Here is a 19380-nt window from a genome sequence, read left to right as displayed (position 1 = left end):
TACCTTCTTGGCATGTACTCTACTAGTCGTTGGAGAGTTTCCATGGGCATTGCCTGCTACCAGATGCTCACAATGGTCTCAATCAATTGCACTTTTGTTCAGGGCTTCCTTTCTCTTATTTTATTCTTCAAAATCATCCACTAATTTTCAATAGGATTTACATCTGGTGAACTGCCAGGCCAAGACAGTGCTGTGACATATTCTTGCTCACGTAGGAACTCTTTGACCATTTTTGCACGATGGCAGGGTCATGCATCGTCCTGAAAAGTGAATGGTTGTCCAGCAAACAAATCCCTTACTGATGGTAACATATTCTCCAAAATCTTCTTGTACTTCTCTCCATTGACGGTAGATTCCAGTACATCGATATTCCCAACACCATTTTATGAGAAACACTCCCCAAAGCATAACACTAGTAGGAAACTTCACAGTTTTACAGTACATGCTGGATTCAGTGTTTTACTTGCCTTCCGAAACACTTCCACCAATGTTGATTTTAGATTCGTCACTGAAGAGAACTTTACGTCATTGCTCAGCTGGCCAGTGCTGATGTTTTTTAGCCCCTGTAAAACTTCATACGTTGTTTGGTGAGCATTGGTTTCTTCACTGGCTTCTTGGACACAAAATCAAATTTTCGCAATATTTTCCTTACAGTTCTAGAACAAATATTAACCTCAGAAATTTCCTTTCAGTTTTCCGTAAGCTCTTACGAGTTAGCAAATCTGCCTTCCAAGCATAAACGACGCAAAGCATTGTCGGATCTGGGTGAAGTTTTCAGTTTTCTGCCACATTTTCGCGTTCTACTACTCATAACAGCATCCCTTTCTCGAAACTTAGCCAACTATCTCCCAATTGTACTTTTATTCACCCCCACAATTTGAGCTATCGCACTGTTAGTTTTGCCACATTCACTTAATGTCACTATCTATGTAGCCTTTCTTGGTGTTATATTATATTTTTTACGCGTATTTGAATTATAATTTGTCAATCAAACTTTTTCAATCGTAAAAACACAACAGGTAATCACGAAAAATTCCTGTGAACATTCATAGGGATTATTAACAGACAAGAAGGAACAGAAGGTAACTGTAGCAACTGTATGCACTACAGAAACATCTGTGGACAATGAATAAAACTAGCAAAAGCATTTCGTGCCATTTACTGCCATCTGGCAGCACAATACACACTAACCCATAAAATTAAAAATTTTGGTATTTTGCTTTCAATTAACAAAAGCTACACAGATTGCCATATAAATAACCATAAAAGAATTTGTTACATACCATTAGAAAGGAAATAAAACAAGCTTTCAGAAAATATATAAATTGTTTAACTTTTTAAACACCTGTCACATTAAAACATGACATAACTTAATCTGGAGGAAAAAATAGCCGAGTTGCTATTAATTTTTCCGGCACTGTAGATAATCTACATTTAGTTAAAAATGGTCTGGGGTGAATTATTGGGGGAAGTATCACTTTCCATGCTAATAAAGGAAATGTCTGGGGTTTCGATTTCTCGGGCTTATTGGATACTCGTCTGGGGATGGGATGTGGCTGTCAGGACTGAGGCAGGATGACCCACCTGTCAGCGTCGGATTCACGAATGCCACTCAGGCCGCCTCTCGGATCGCATATCCCAAGAGGAAGGAGACTAAATAGGGTCCCTTTGAGAGATTAATCAGGGTGGGAAGTTAAACATAAAAGTCTAATACGGTTGTGGACGTGTGAACGGTTTTGAGATATTTTCTTCTTCTTATTATTATTATTTGGTATTACAGGCCAAGTGGGCCTTAACCTCCTCTATGGCTCTCTTCCATCCTTCTCTATTCATCGCCAACTCCCTCCAAATCCTTATTCCTAATCTATTCATATCCATTCGTACACAGTTCCACCATCTTGTTCTCGGTCTTCCCCTTAAACTGATTCCATCTGTTTTGAGATATTTATAGACCTACAAATGAAAGCGAAGAGACGGAAACATTGTAATACGTGTTCACGAACTGTAGCGGTTGAGTCCAAAGTTATGTACGTAACTGTACGGAAGGATCAGTAACCTAACGTTTCATAGAAGGACATTGGTGAATGCGTATTCCCTCCTTCTCTATTTGCTTCTAACTTGCTCCTACCATCACAGCATTCATGTTTTTCACGTCTTCCTGTTACACACTTTTTTACCTTATCTTCAATTAAATTACAACCAAACCGTCAATGTCATACAATAAACCAACGAAGGCACACTTTTTTGCAACATCACCTCTCCAAAGTCTCCCCATTTTGCTAGAATACACATTACAAAATTCAACTAAAAAAACTAGTTTTCTCAAAACTCGTTCACAAACGACCACAATGATATAATTTATCGATGGATAAGAAGCAATACTTCGTATGTACAAAAATGATCATTTAGTTTAACTACTTCATTATTATGTTCACAAAATTGGACATTTAACTAATATTTTGTTCTCGAGTAGAGGATCTTACAAAGCAGAGACATACATAAAATGTGTGTCTATTTTGAGAAAAATTAATTTTTAAAGCATTTTTTCTATTCACCTTTTCTAGCTATCGTTATGTTTAACTCTCTTTCGTGATTCAACTATAAAAGGACCCTTTTTAGTCCCTTTCCATCATGTATAGAGTTTACAGTGAGCTAATGTAAGCCTGTTTATAAGGTTCCGTTCTGGTTTCGAGCCTCGGAAAGCAAAAACCAAGACGAAATACGTATTATCACGAGTCATAATATTATACTGATCCATGTTCAAATTTTGGCCCGAATTATATCGAATATTTCAATGGATGGACTGAATTGAATTGGTTGGATGGATGATTGGATGGTTGAATTGGATTGGATTGGATTGGATGGATGAGTTAGATGGATGGTTGGATGGATGTGATGGATGATTGATTGGGTGGATGGATGGATGGATGGATGATTGGATGATTGGATGAATGAATGAATGAATGAATGAATGAATTAATTAATTTATTACATCACGAATGGGCAGATATCCGGTGTTGGTACAGTTCAAAAGTGAACAAATTAAGTTTATTTCTGTTTTGGAGTTGTAAAAAATGTCTCTAGTTCGCGAAGAACAGGAGGAAAGTTAATCTTTTCTCTTGAGTGTATATTATGTGATTTTATGTAACTTATTTTTTGGAAAAGTGTGGTAGTTAAATCTAACTAGGTTCAAGTAGGGTTAATATGATACAGTAAAAAAAAGTCGGGCTAATTTGATACAGTCTTTAAAATGTACCAAAGGCTCAGTTTAAAAAATTTTATAGCAGTTCATTTTGTGCTCTTTAAGAAGCAATATCTAACGGAGTTTAAAAAAATCATTATCAGCGTCATAAATTTATCAAAAGAAAAGGCAGTATTGTTTCTCTAAAAAAGTTTGGTGTAATGCTTGGTTACTTTTGTTATTGCTCTTGAATGAATGAAGATGGAATAATGTCAGCTTCATTTTTCTGCAAAGAAAAGCTGTGAATGTTGAGTAGTTTAGCAGTAATTAGTATGTTAATGAGAAGATCTATTATACATATTTTAGAATTATCATGGTATGCTAGAATACGATATTAAGTTTACAATGAAACAAATAACCAAGTTTATAAATTTTCTAACACAAAAGTAATTTATTATTTCTTGAAATGTATTTCATATTTTTTCAGCTCTTGAGGGATGTTTGAATTGACATGTTGGTATGGCACCTACAATACAGTATACGCTCAGTCTAGTATATACAGTCGCGAAGCTCAATACGTAGTAAATATGCAAACATTAGATAGTTGCTCACCACTAGGATCCCTAATATCGCCTCATTACAGGCAATGCAAAATAGTACCGTCACAGTCTATTGTTTCTAGCACCCTCAAAACTCAAGCTTCGTGACTGTATATAGTAGACTGTGGTATACGTTTAAAAGTTAAACATATACATAGATTTATTTTTACTCATTTACCGAACAATTTTAGCTTAATAGTCATTCTTCTTAATGCCAAAATTTAACATAAATTTGGAAAATATATACATCATTATTTAAAAATCTATTTTAATTTATTTTAGCAATACAAATGTATTAATAATTTTCTCAGTCTATTTACTTACACACAGAAAAATTATTTGGATATAAAGCAATGTTATAGCATTGGTAGAGAATGTCAAGTTTCAGTAAATTGTATACATTTTTATGAGAAAAGAGTTCATTAGGAAAGTTGCTAAATCTTAGTCAATTTGAATGTGATTTCAACCAAACTTTTACAGGTGATACATTAAGCATCTGTGTGTATCACAATAATCTTACTTCATTGCTCTGTGTAATAGGTATGGCCAGATTTATAACATTATATCAGAAACGTCCTGTAGATGTATCACAATAGCTCACACAGAAGTCTATTATGATACACTGGTTTTGTTTTAATTTTATACAATATTAAAAATAAAAAATAAATAGGCTATATCTCCAAATCCTTCATATATGTCTAAAGTAGCACACGACTTTTTTATTTTTATGTACTTTGATAGAAAAATTACAGCAAAAAATTGATTTTTTGTATCATAATAGCCCTACTTGATCCTATATATAGAAACTGAATTATTACGTAATTCTCTAAAAATATTTTAAGAGATCTAACAATTGCAGCACTCAAAGGCTCAATAGCTATTTTCAGGCATCATACATATGGACCATGACTAATTCGCATTTCCTTGACGTTACTTCGTTTAATATCATGTGTTTCAATATAATTTAACACGCAAAACACAACACAAACACAAGAAATACATCACACTAACATATGAAAACAAAAGCACATACAAAATCGCATCTTCGTTCAGAAAACAGAAATACAATATAACATACAGAACAGAAAACACACTACAAAGACATCTAAACACAAAAAAAAAAAAACACGAACAAATAAATACGATCACACAGGTGTATACAAACTCACATGTAATAGTTGCGATAAGTTCTACATAGGACAGGCAGGCAGATCATTCCAAACACGCTACAAAGAACACATTAAAGCAATAACCAGAGGACACAATACATCTACATACGCCGATCACATAACCAATACTAACCATGCATACAACAACATAAATACGGACATGGAAATCCTACACACACAACCCAAGAACCAAAAACTCAACACACTAGAACAATACGAAATATACAAACACACCAAAACACACCTCGATCAAATTCTCAACACACAGATCAATTTCAGTACACACACACACACACACACACACACACACACACACACACACACACACACACACACTATTCGACTCCACTCTTCAACACCTTTCAACAATCAAACACACCCGCATAATAGGCAGATAAGTTCGAGATGACGCCGTGATCTAGTAGGCTCTGATGATGGTGCGTGAAGCACTGAGACAGCTGTAAGCGGGACAAATCTTACATAATTAACACGAGTAAGTCCGCTAGTTAATCAATTAATTAATTCAAATTGTTGTTTTTCACTCTAACAACAATGTATCACTAAGCCTCAAGGCATTTGCTCTATTGTATCATGGTACTCTTTGTCGATGGCAACCTGTAGTGGTTACAGGAAGAAATTAAATAAAAAATATAATGAAGAAGGATTATACAGGGACATAATTTTATTTTTACTTCAATTTTTACTGTACCTGAGTTTTTGAATGTACTTCACTCCCACCCCTTCTACTAATGAAGTTCAACCGTCCTCTACACACAGATACAAGACTGCATATAGTAAATAGCACTGAGTTAGTGAGTATAGTACGTTCCAGAAATATGTTCGCGTTTTCCAGTGACGAAAGAGCTTTCAATATTGAATCATATTTTCGCACAGGTACTGTCCGTTTGCCTACGTCGCATTCCGATTTCCCCCACCTGCTTCTGCTCGCCCCTCTGTAAAAGCAGGGCTGTCTTAGCTATTTTCTGAAAATGTTAATTTCTGTTAGGAATTGGACGTTTACGTAATATTATACAACTCTTTAAAATAACTTAAATATAAGGCCTCGTTCAGTAATTAACTGTCACGTGATTTCCCCCCTTTCTACGATCCTGCGGCATAACCACTTGGACGGACAGTAGATAGTATGTCTGAGTAATTCTATCTGTGGGGGTCGGGCAGAAGTGAAGATTTAATTTACAGTATGTAAGGTACTCTTTTATAGAGTAGGTACAGAATTATTTCAACATGAGTTACTAGTACGAAGGACGAAACTGGTAATTGGAATTAGATGCAATAGTCTATAGTGCGATAATAGGCACAAAAGAACTGAAGCCTGTATCGAAATGAACGGTCACCATTTTCAAAAATGTGTTTAAATATCCATATTATGATTATTTTTCAATTTAACTTCATTCTCTATATTGTACGCTAATGAGCTGTAGGCAGTATAATATACACTGCATAATGAATACGTTCGCATGGCTAACTCAGTTCGTGAGTAAAAACACTTATTCTTAATACAGTACTGTATTAAGATTAAACAAAAACCTAATGAAAATTATCGAACTCAAAATCGCGATATTTCCTAGTTTACGTAAATGAATGAACTACTTTTCTTCCCTCCTATACCTAGTAGAGTGATTTGTTTGTGTTTTACGCCAGTATCATCGAACTACAGTCGTGGAAGGGGTAGCAATCTGCGTTTCCGGTTCTCTAAAGGTATAGCCAGGTTAATATTAAAAATGTTAGTAAAAATAAAATGATGTCCCTGTATTAACATCTTTGTGACAATTTTTATACATGCACAGGTCTTATCAATAGCAGAGATTAAAATGTAAATTGAATTACAATTCTACACTTTAAAGATACGGGCAGGAATTGAGGGTTGGCTTATTTTGCTTATGCTCAGATCATTTTTAATTGAATCTCCAGTGAATGAGGAGTCGACGTGGCGCAGTCAGTGAAGCGCGCGCGATGTGTTAACCGCTTAATTACGTTCGGAGCTGTGTCGTCCGACAGACCTATCAATAACGACTTTTGCTCTTTGTCTTTTTTTTTGCTTTTGTTGCTCATCAGCAATGAGACCTCGAATTTCTCCCTGCATAAAGTCACAGGAGAAAATTAAGTGCGATGGCGGAGTAGACAAGAAAGACGAAGGAAACTACGAAGTCTGTAATATGTTACAGGGGTGTACTGAAAGTTCGGCAAGCATTATAATTTGAAGTTTCTTCAGACTTTATTCTTGAAAGTCATCTCATCTTTGGCCATCCCATAATTCTCTATCCATTTAGCGTACAACAATGGAATTGCTTTCTTTTATTTCGTTTGATAATAATTCACTAGTCAACAATGATTTTGTTAAATGTAAAATTTCTGCTGCTCTTAATTTCGTCTGCTGATTCCAGAAATAAAGTCAGAAGTTTTGTACCACCCACCATTTTTTGTAATTTCAGAAAAACTGATTTATTTTTATTGTTATATACAGTCCTTAATATGCTAATGCAAAGAAAATATTTCATATATTTCATTTTATTGACGTATAATTTTAGATCATTGTTGCCTGTGAAGTCAGAATCCATAACAATGAATATTATTCCTCATAAGGCTGTGAGAGTTAGTATTAATAACAAATTCTCAGTTGAATTGGAACTTACATTCATGAAACAAGTTTTATAACCAGTTTTCTCTTTGTCCTAATTTTAAGTCTGGTAAAAATATCTTATAAAGTGAAATAGGCCTATATCTCGAAATATTGTGTAAATCACATGAACAATTTTTGTTACGTTTGTAGTTAGTTAACTTTTAAAGCACACAGGCGAATTTTATTACACTAGTTAAAAGAGCTTACGAGTGTTATTTTGATTGCAAAATAGATGAGGACAGGAACTGCTCCATGTATTAACTAGTTGGCTAAAAGAATCCCGTCATATGCTTTTTCCAGTTCCAATGATATGCCGGGAATTATTAAACAGACTGTTACTTTCTAGGAATCACAGATCAGGAGATTATAGAGAACTTGTCAGCGAGCTGATTCAGAACTATAACGTCATGGGATGTAATATATTTTTCAAAATAACTTCTTGGATTTTTATCTAATTTTTCTTTCCTCAAAACCTTCGCGTAATGAACGACGAACGTGGGAAGCGTTTTCATCTTGATTTTTCTGAAATGGAAAAGCGATACCAGAAAAAAATGGAGTCCAAATATTCTGGCAGACTACTGCTGGGTACTCAAAATAGATGTTTCTGAAGCCAAGTATAGCATAAAATCTATTTCACACACATTTTAGGTAAATAAATATGATTTTAAGTAAAATGTTACAAGGTATGAATACCAGAAAAGTTTCAACTACATTTCATATAATTACTCAGAATCCCTGGGTGATAGAACAATAAAATTTTAAAAACAGATTTGAAATCAGCACGAAAAATACATTAAAAATCATTCATTATTTATCTTTTAACAAAATATATGTTTAATTTTGTTGACCATATAATTATTTGTACGTTATATTAATTAATAGATTTCTGCCCAATGACAGGTCTTTCACTGCAAACAGAATACTTCAATTTTTTTTATATTTTCCGCCTTCCTCTTAGTTTCCACATATGAGCCATATCTTAATGTAGTCCAGTATTATCTAATAGGTACATTTTTCTGTCCCGAAATTTTCACCGTTCACCACTCCTTCCAATGCATCCTCCACTGGCAGTTTCTTCATAGTCAGTGAACCAACCGATTTTTCTTTTTCTCTTCTTGATCAGTTTCAGCATTATTCTTTCTTCATCTACTTTTTCCAGTACAGTTTCATTTCCAACTTTGCCTGTCCATTTCATAAGCTCCATTCTTCTCCATACCCATATTTCAAATGCTTCTAATCGTTTCACATCACTTGGTCGTAATGTCCATGTTTGTGTCCCATATAATGCCACAGAAACTATCTATTGAAGAATGCACTGGAAGGAATAGTGAAAGGGAGAAGAGTTCGGGACAGAAGAAGATATCAGATGATAGGCGACATTAAGATATGTGGATCATATGCGGAGATTAAGAAGAAGATTGAAAATAAGATAGATCGGATAATGCTGGGTTTGCAGTGAAAGACCTGCCTTGAGCAGAAAACTATGAATGAATGAACGAACAATGCCACACTCCACAAAACCATTTCACTAGTCCCTTCCTTAGCACTTCTCCTGTAAATTTAATAAATATGATGTGTGGGTTCGATAAGCTCTTTTACATTAATTAAATAGATATGTCCTTCAATTTGCCTATCAATATTACAGTGTCATAATTTTACAAAATATTTGAATATTTACAAAATTATTTCAGTGTTAAACGTTTTCGGCATAAGCTGCCATCTTCAGAACACGTAACAATTAATAACACATGAAAATGAATACATTGTGCGTATACAGATACGACTGATAGAGTAATTACAAGTTGATTACACGTTGAAATATTAAAAAAAATATTGAAATTATTAAAAATAAAACAATTTATATAAATGAACATGGACACATTCAATTGAATTTGTTACTGAATAAGATTGTGACGCTAAAATTACATTATTTAAATATACTATCTTCCTGTAGAAGTTAGCACACGGCTCGAATGTCAGTATACAACAATTCTAGCACTCTCCCGAAAGATAGAAAAGCTTAACGCTCCTTTTGCCATTATTGTCATCTTTTTGACTTCCTCGCAGTAGCTCATGTTAATACTTATAGTACATCCCAAATATTTGAAGCTGTCCATATGTTCTACTGCTTCATTTCTACTGCTTGCCGCCTTTATTTTTCTTCCGATAACCATGGTCTTCGTCTTGTTTGTGTTTAACTTCATCCCATACTGCTCACAGCTGCCATTTAGCTCCAGTAGCATACCCCTTGGTATTGTCTCCTCTTCTGCTAATAATACCATATCATCAGCACATACTGTCAGCCTCGGTAGCGTAGTTGGTATAGCATCATTAAATGAACCATAATTTAATTTAATTTTGCACATACTGTGCGTGCATAAATATTTTAGAGTTTGAAAAACATATTACATTTATTTTAAATAAAGATTACGTCCTGCTTATAGTTCTTTAATGGGATTAGTATATGAAACCTGGCGAGAGAATTGGAATCCTGTGGAACACCTATCTGTTTGTAAATGCATTGTGTGTTCTTAATCAGGATTTGAAAGGTTAAGAGGAAAAATAAGTATATAGCATTTTTAAACGTAATTGTAAGAAATGTGCGCCATCTTTGCTCTATAGATGGCGTACACCCTCTATCCAAATGTTCGGGGTTCTATTCCCGGCGTGGACAATGAACGAAATTTATCTTCCGTCTACGACGGGCTGGGTATAATTCCTTGTCATGTGCTATTATGTGTCTCAGCGATGGCTAAGTCGTGCAGATAACATGAGCAAAGATGTCCACAGTGTTGGACCAAAGATATTACACTCCAAATGATAACAGACAAATACTCAGTTTCATGTGCGGAATATACAGTAAATTGAAGCACGAATCGCTGGGATTGAGACACAGAAGAAAAACACGATAAAGGAAGATTAGCATATAAAAAGTCGGATGTTTAAAATACTGAATGTAATGTTAAATCTTACGGTAAAACCTGATTCTTCACATACTGGTTAACTAGCATCCCGAACACCCTGTCATATACATTTTTTGCATCAGCTCTTCCTTCATTTCTGACTGCTCAAGAACGAAGAGAAATCTGATTGGTTGTTGAGCCTTTACCGAAAGGTCTGTACAGCGGGACGGCAGTTGTTTCGTGGCGTGTAGAGGATTTGTGTGTAATTTCTCATTATTTTTGCGGCATCGACTAATTTTTCGCGATATATTAGTGGCAGTGGGATTCGAGTGTGTGTATTTAATTAATGCGTGTATACAGTTTTGAAATTACATTGTGTACAGTGGGTTGTTATCAGTTTTAAAAGTGTTCAGTGTGCGTGAATAGAAACATGTCGGACATTTGTAGTCATGGAGATGCGTAGACCAAATGAACAACAGTTCAAAGGTAAATTTATTTTATATTATTTTTCATTAAAGTGACTGTGTTAATGCTTATAATCTTTCTACTTCATAATATCGAAATTTCTCACGTAAATCGATACACATTGCACGGCTGGATAACGAGGTAGGAATTGACTTCGTATACAGAAGATGTAGGACTCGATTATCGATGTTACATACAGTACACTAGGCCTATATATTTTGCGAGAGTAGTTGTTCTTCCAGGGCTCCAGGCAAAATCCTGAATAATAAAATATCCATCTTTATTAGTGTATCCATTTATTAACATTGATTAACCTCTGCAGTTTAATTTGTATTTAAACGATACATAAAACATAAATTAGGTAAATCTGGAGAACGATCACTACACGATTTTCGAACTTTTTTTTTCATAAACTACGATGTTGTGCTCGATTTTCGAAAGGTAACGCAAAAAACATTCGGAAACATAATTTCGACTGCAACCTGACATAACCTATCACAACCTAAACTAAACTAAACTAAACTAAACTAAACTAAACTAAACTAAACTAAACTAAACTAAACTTAACGCACCCAAGCAGAAATAACCCAACCTAACCTAAACTAATAAAAAAACATAACATTACTCTACCGCCCAAAACTAAGTAAAAAATTGAAAATGTAAAACAAGTAAAACCATAGTCCGCCCGCAACAATCTTAGCTTCTAAATTATGAGAATTTAATATAGAACTATTATACGTACAACTTTTAAATCCATGAAGAGGTTTTCCTCCAGAATTAATATAAATTATATTCGTTTTACATTGTGCATATTTAATAGTATTTCGGAACTTCGTAAAGATCATTTTATTTTCAAATACACCTTCTTTTAGAGTGACAATTTAATTTATTGTTAGTAGTAAACATTATTATAGCTGAAGGTTCAGTATGTTCGTGCCACTGTAAACGAATTTTTCATAATTTTATCACTGCTACAATATAGGCTATTTAATTTCTTATTGCACTACGTATGGGCTGTTCACTAGATAATCCTATTGATTATTGCAAAAAGCGCACTTCAGGAGCAAAATGTAGAAATAATGAGTAGTGGTTCGAATGATTCGCCATGTTGGAGCCCAACTTGGCATGTTTTCCGATTCATCCACTAGGTGACTCCCGACTCGGTGTAGTAGGAAAGGCAACATTGCAAACAAAATATATTAGGTGTGTAGTATTATGTGAGAGGTTGGGTTAGATTAGATTAGGAGAGTAGTATTATGTGATAGGTTAGGTTAGGTTTGGTTTGGTATGTAGTATTATATGAGAGGTTAATTTAGATTTGGTATGTAGTATTATGTGAGATGTTATTTTAGATTTGGTATGTAGTATTATGTGAGAGGTTAGGTTAGATTTGGTGCATAGTATTATGGGAGAGGAGAGGTTAGGTTCAGATCAAATCAGATTAGATTAGATTAGATGGTCTACTGGAGAATATGATATGGGACTTTACGTTTTTTGGTAGATTGAGAGTTTTCATATGAGTGACAGGTTAGGTTTAGGTTTAGTTTTTTGGCATGCCTTATATTACGTCATCGTAGCCATCTTTGTTTTATCAGTGTGGTGTAATATTGCTGTAATCCCAGATTAGATTATGCGTTTAGTATTATGTGAGAGGTTAGGTTAGATTAGGTATGCTATGTAGTATTATGTGAGAGGTTAGGTCAGATTAGATTAGGTTAGGTTAGGTATGGTATGTAGTATTATGTGAGAGGTTATTTTAGATTTGGTGTGTTGTATTATGTGTGAGGTTAGGTTGGATTTGGTGCTTAGTATTATGTAAGAGGTTAGGTTAGATTAGGTATGGTATGGTATGGTATGGTATTGTATGTAGTATCATGTGAGAGTTATTTTATATTTGGCGTGTAGTATTATGTGAGAGGTTAGGTTAGATTTGGTGCGTAGTATTATGTGAGAGGTTAGGATAAGTTAGATTAGATTAGATTAGTTAGATACATACATCGCTTATGCATGGTTTATTAGTACGTTTTCTGTCCCAGCTCTGCATAAGTCTCGTATAACATTTATATACGGTTTGTTCTAAGACCGTGTAACTACTGTTTATTTCAAATGATTCACAAATGGGTGTTTGACGGTAGTTCCATATAGCAAGTTTTTTCGAAGACTTCGCTTTTAGCGAAATTTGTGGTCGGGATATTAAGTGTAACAGAAACATACAGTTTTACATTCCTGAAGAACCACTTGACATGCTGATACCAAATACGAAGGGAATCGACTACTTACAACACAGTTACAGCAAAAAGAAAACAGCAGACTCGCGACACTTGCTGAGTAAAAATGCTGGGTGATCGGAAGGTGGTATGTTACCGGCCTGTTATCTCGCTCTGCAGCTACTTTCGCTGATTAAGGTCATCAATTGAGTGTTACTCAGTTATATAAATAACTTTTTATATTTAAATAATTTAAGAGTTTTATTTCATTTTTTGACATGTGATTTTTCTATTTTTGTTCTCCTAAATATAGATTTTGGACCACTGTCTGTCTAGATTAAATGTTGCATGATTCGAAGGCCGTTTCTTAATGTAAAATTTCGTAGATAAAGTTGAGGTGAGATAAATAAAATTTTGTAGGAAAATCAAAATTTGTTTCTTTTTTGCCCCAGTTTTGAAATTTTTTATTGATCTGTTATACGATTTATTGATAAATTCTAAATGTTAATTGAGTTTAATTACGTAATACATTTTATGTGTCAAACTACTTTATTTGTAGCTGTATGCTTATTTCATAAGTTGGCAATATTGTATAAGACCGTAATGGCTGACTTTGTTGTGGATTTTCAAAATAAAATTAGTATTCCCTGTTATTGAAAATGCTGTTTTTTTCTAATATTTATTTTTTCGCTCATTTTATCGGAAGTTAAAATTTCATAACATTTTTTACTAATTTCGCTGAAACTAAGATGTTTGTTGTTTGTTGCTTTGTCTGTCTGTCTGTTTATAGGTCTAGTGTTATGAATAATCTTTAATAAAGATATATTCAAGGAGTAAATTAGGTGCAAAATAAATATCCTTTCTCCGGTCGTATGAACCAGGCGCTGCCCGAAGTGGATTTGGTAATTTCCTAGAAGACGGGCAAAATCCAACATGGCTGACGAAAACTACCAAAAACGATCTGCCAACTATAAAGTTCAAATGCCATCAAACATCACAAAATCAAAGATGGAAAATCAAACATATATTCATATTTTTAAAGAATAACAAGCCCTTCAAAAAAAAAAAAAAAAAAATGAAAATATGTTTTATTTTCCATCTTTGATTTTTTTTAATGCTTGGTAGCATTCGAACTTCATAGTTGGCAGTACTTTTCTGGCAGTTTTGATCCACACTTTACCCCTTATGAAACAAAATTCAATCCTCATTGACGTCATCAACGACAACCACTTCACTCCCAGTATATGACACAGGTTTCAAGGCAATCTAAACTTAAACCATGCAGGGAACAAAGAACTAAACCAACAATTTGTCTTACTGTCAATTTCGCATAATTAAACCATGTATTTACAAAAAATGAAATTCTCTTCGAGAACTTACTACAACTTAACTTATACGGAATATTCAGTAAATAATTCTTTTACAACCATAGTTTTCGACACAATTTTTATTCACCAGCGAAAGAACTAAACCAAAATCGACACAAAATTTAATACTCCGTTCTATGTTCACACATCTTTCATAAATATGAGCCGTTCAGAGCAGAAGTCGTGTAAGTCCAAATTGGGTAATGAGGTTTAAAGTAAAAATTCTGTAAAATGCAGCGCAAAGTAGCAATTAATATGTCCTTTATGCTATCCACTGACTTACTTACTTACTTACTTACTGGCTTTTAAGGAACCCGGAGGTTCATTGCCGCCCTCACATAAGCCCGCCATTGGTCCCTATCTTGAGCAAGATTAATCCAGTCTCTACCATCATATCCCACCTCCCTCAAATCCATTTTAATATTATCTTCTCATCTACGTCTCGGGCTCCCCAAAGGTCTTTTTCCCTCCGGCCTCCCAACTAACACTCTATATGCATTTCTGGTTTCGCCCATACGTGCTACATCCTGCCCATCTCAAACGTCTGGATTTTATGTTCCTAATTATGTCAGGTGAAGTATACAATGCGTGCAGCTCTGCGTTGTGTAACTTTCTCCATTCTCCTGTAACTTCATCCCTCTTAGCCCCAAATATTTTCCTAAGAACCTTATTCTCAAACACCCTTAATCTCTGTTCCTCTATCAAAGTGAGAGTCCAAGTTTCACAACCATACAGAACAACCGGTAATATAACTGTTTTATAAATTCCAACTTTCAGACTTTTTGACAGAAGACTAGATGACAAAAGCTTCTCAACCGAATAATAACAGGCATTTCCCATATTTATTCTGCGTTTAATTTCCTCCCGAGTGTCATTTATATTTGTTACTGTTGCTCCAAGATATTTGAATTTTTCTATCTCTTCGAAGGATAAATCTCCAATTTTTATAGTTCCATTTCGTACAATATTCTGGTCACGAGACATAATCATGTACTTAGTCTTTTCGGGATTTACTTCCAACCCTATCGCTTTACTTGCTTCAACTAGAATTTCCGCGTTTTCCCTAATCGTTTGTGGATTTTCTCCTAACATATTCACGTCATCCGCATAGACAAGAAGCTGATGTAACCCGTTCAATTCCAAACCCTTTGTGTTATCCTGAACCCGAGGCTTACTGTTAGGTTTCGTAACAAGCTGTTTTTTTTACGGTGATGGGTTGTTAGCCCTTCGCTCAACCCTCAAGCTGGAGGACCACCCCTTATCGGCTGTCCACGACTGCTTATTCAATATATTCGCAGCTACCCTCCATCCACTGACTACTAATAATTTAAATAAATTGGATATTAATTGCTTCTATGAGCTGTATTTTACAGAATGTTTACTTTAACACTCATTACCAGGGAACGGATTTATATGGACTAAAAATATATGAAATATGTAAATATATATGTAGTTATTTTTACCAAAATATGGAATTAAATATGGATTTTTACCAAAATATGGAATTAAATATGGACTTAAAATTATAAAAAAATGACTATGTACGTTAAATATTGGTACATTTTAATCAAACTAAACAAAAAATATAATGGACGTACCTTATCTTCCAATGTAGTTTCAACAAAACACAATTTTTATTGTCTGTTACCATAACAATAGGTTACAAACATTTCTTTCAAGTGCTGAAAAGTGAATCTTCTTCTATTGTCTCTGAGGATAGATTTATACTGACTAAAAGAGCGTTCGACGTCACAAGAAGTAACTGGTACATAATTCAATTTCACAATGTCTGCTGGGGATAAGTCCAAGTTAATCTTCACTGTTGATTCACCACTCATCACAGCAACAACCTTTTGTAGTTCTTCATATCCAGGGTTTTTTGAAAGTACAGTGTCCACCTTAGCTCTTACTGCATCTGCAACTTTACCTCTACCACGATTCAGTTGTTCCACAGTACTATTTATAATTTCAAAACTTTCAGATAGTGAAAGGTGCCTATTTTGGAGACTTTTGAGCGTTTTTATGATGCATGAAAATGTATGCTGAATGTGAGCTAAGTCATTCTTCACACTTATGTCACAGGTAACTGTTTTCGCAGTATCAATTGAGACTGCATCTTCAGAGTCCAATGCAAGGAGAACATTGTTAATAGAGTCTATATGTTCGGCATAATATTCAACTGCTTCTAGCCATGTACCCCATCTAGTTAAAATTGGCTTTGGTGGCAATGGAATTTCAGGGTACATTTCTTTCAACACGTTAACTCTACTGGGAGCTTTGAGAAATACTTTTTTCACTGATGAAATCAACAAATCTACTTTAGGGAAATTGTCTCTGACCACTTCTGCCACACGATGAAATGCATGCGCCACACAAGTAAAATGAGTCAATTTAGGATATACAACAGATAATGCTTGTCCAGCTTTGACCATATAAGGGGCAGCATCGCTAATAAAGAATAACACATTATCGTACATAATACCCTTTGGCCACAGGATACCCATAGCTTCGTTGAACAGTTTAACTATAGTTTTGTTATTGCACTTTTCTAGAACATCACAATGTAAAAGAATTCGTTCAGAATATTGTTCACTTAACAAACCGATAACTACATTACCAACAAGTCTACCTTCTTTGTCGGGAGTCTCATCAATGGAAACCCAAATTGAACTATCTTTAATTTCATCTCTTATCTTCTGTATTGTCTCATCGTAGATGGATGGAGCATACGTCTTCCTAAGTGTTGACTCATCCGGGATTGTATGTTGAGTATATTTTTCAAGGAATTCCCTGAAGACCTTATTCTTTAGTTTGTAGAGAGGAATATCAGCAGAGATGAGAGAACGGCACAGGTCGATGTTAAACTCAGATCTTACATTCGATGTTGTTGGTTGTGTTAAAAACAATTGTCTCTGCTTGGAATTTAGTTGTTTGTTGGCCTGATGTTTACTAGTTGTAATGTGTTGTTGCACCAGGAACTTTTGTGTAGATGATACTGCACACTGACACAAATTACAAAATAATATTTTATTGTCAGTTGATAAACCATCTTCTTTAAATTCTGAAATGTAACTTGTTAGTTTTGATTTTAAATTGACTGAATGACGTACTTTTGGCATATTTACCGTCTTTATAGTATGATTTACAAAACTGAACCTATGTGTACTCTGACTGGCATTTAACTGTTGAGCTGCACAACTGAAGTCTGTTAAAAATTTTAAATTAAATTAATACAGTTTTGTAACTTACTTTCCCATTGTTGATAGGACTGCCAATTTTCAAATAAATCTGATGTTAAAGGGATTACTGAACATGTGTTTAAATCTCTATTGTTGAAATGTATTTTTAAAAGTTAATGGAATTTTGTTTTGTTTTATTGTTAAACCTAATATAATATGGACTGTTTTATATGAAATATGGAAAATATATGGAAATTAACGAAAATACGTACTAAACTCTAAAATATGGAAAAATATGGAAAATAAAAGTAGGATTTTTCAACCCTACACATTGTGAAACATAAAGATAATGCAAAATATAAATCATATTAGCTTTATAAGTAAATATGTATTTACATATAAATCCTTTCCCTGCTCATTACCCATTTTTGACTTACACCACTTCTGCTCTCAACGGCTCATATCTTAAAATGATAAACTTTCACTAGCTTTAACCATCAGACACAATATAACACCACCTCACGTCAAACAACCCAGAACAACTGACACCGTCATTACCCATTCAAAATTAACGAAAATTCTAGAACAATTATTGACAACTATAAGCAATGAAATCTGAAGAAAATTACGGCGACACCTAGTATAAAAGTCTAGAAATAACAAATAAAAGTCACTAAAAATCACTAACATTTAACTGTAAAATAAAAAAGTTGGTAATACTTACTACATTCAACCAAGTACCCGTCTTATATGAAATTACCGTAATTTCATTTTTGTTAAAATGTATTTTGTTACAAAGAATATCATAAAGTACATTTTGTAAACAAAAGCTCAGCACTTTTAAAGTTATAACATTAACATTTTCATGGAGATATCCAAAATACTTTCTCAGTTAAAGGTGCTTAAAAATGGATAATTTAACTTTGGTAATATAGGGCTCTGATATTACCTTAACTGCAACCACTTATAAATTAGACCACGAGCCGTCACTGGTTGTTAAGACTTTTTTTTCGTTCTTCTCAATTCAAGAATTGATACCTGACAGGAAAAGTAATAAGTTGTCTTACGTCCTGGTTAAATGTCACGTCGAACGATCTGCAGGTCAACATCCATTTCCGGTTCAGAAAGCGATGGCCATATTAATAATGAAGAGCCCAATAATTCTGGCTGGGCTTAAATGTTTTACGTCTCCCTCTACTCCCTTTTTCGAAGTATAGGTCATGAAGATAGATGTGGAATTATTTCATTTTTAAGTGCCAAGTGTTTTATGAGGTTTGCAGAGTTGCTATGATATTCAAGAGTTGATATGGAGCAAAACGAAAGAAATAGTAAACACATTAATTCCTCTTGTAGTTGAGATGCTATATGTAATAATATAAAGCATCCAATTTTACGATAAGAAATACGTACTGTGTACTTTAGTATAGCCGTGTTATTTTCATATAGATGTGCTATACTTGAATTGATATAATTTTATCGAACACCATTACAGGTTTAGTGATCAACCATTACCCAGGATATTTCAGAATAAGTGTCTTTATTTTGATGATAGCCTCATGTTAAGAATATAGCGGAAAATTCAGGTAATATATCAAAAGAGGAACACATTTTAATAATTGACTTAAATTAATATCATGGCACTCACCATCCAAGTAAAACCAACATCACC

At 34.2% G+C, this 19380-nt stretch overlaps 1 long non-coding RNA gene across 1 annotated transcript in view; it reads left to right on the top strand.

Annotated features, from left to right (window-relative positions):
• Positions 1–10720: 10720 nt before the first annotated feature.
• LOC138692558 (uncharacterized) overlaps positions 10721–19380 on the top strand; it is a 667779-nt gene continuing 659119 nt past the window's right edge. Inside the window, exon 1 of the long non-coding RNA XR_011330081.1 lies at positions 10721–10979. This is a non-coding gene — a long non-coding RNA (uncharacterized lncRNA). The remainder of the gene's footprint in view (positions 10980–19380) is intronic.

Source organism: Periplaneta americana, chromosome 17 (genome assembly GCF_040183065.1).
Source record: "Periplaneta americana isolate PAMFEO1 chromosome 17, P.americana_PAMFEO1_priV1, whole genome shotgun sequence".
NCBI lineage: Eukaryota > Metazoa > Arthropoda > Insecta > Blattodea > Blattidae > Periplaneta > Periplaneta americana.
Note: the sequence above shows the minus strand (reverse complement) of the source record. Positions and strands in the feature narration are given on the sequence as shown.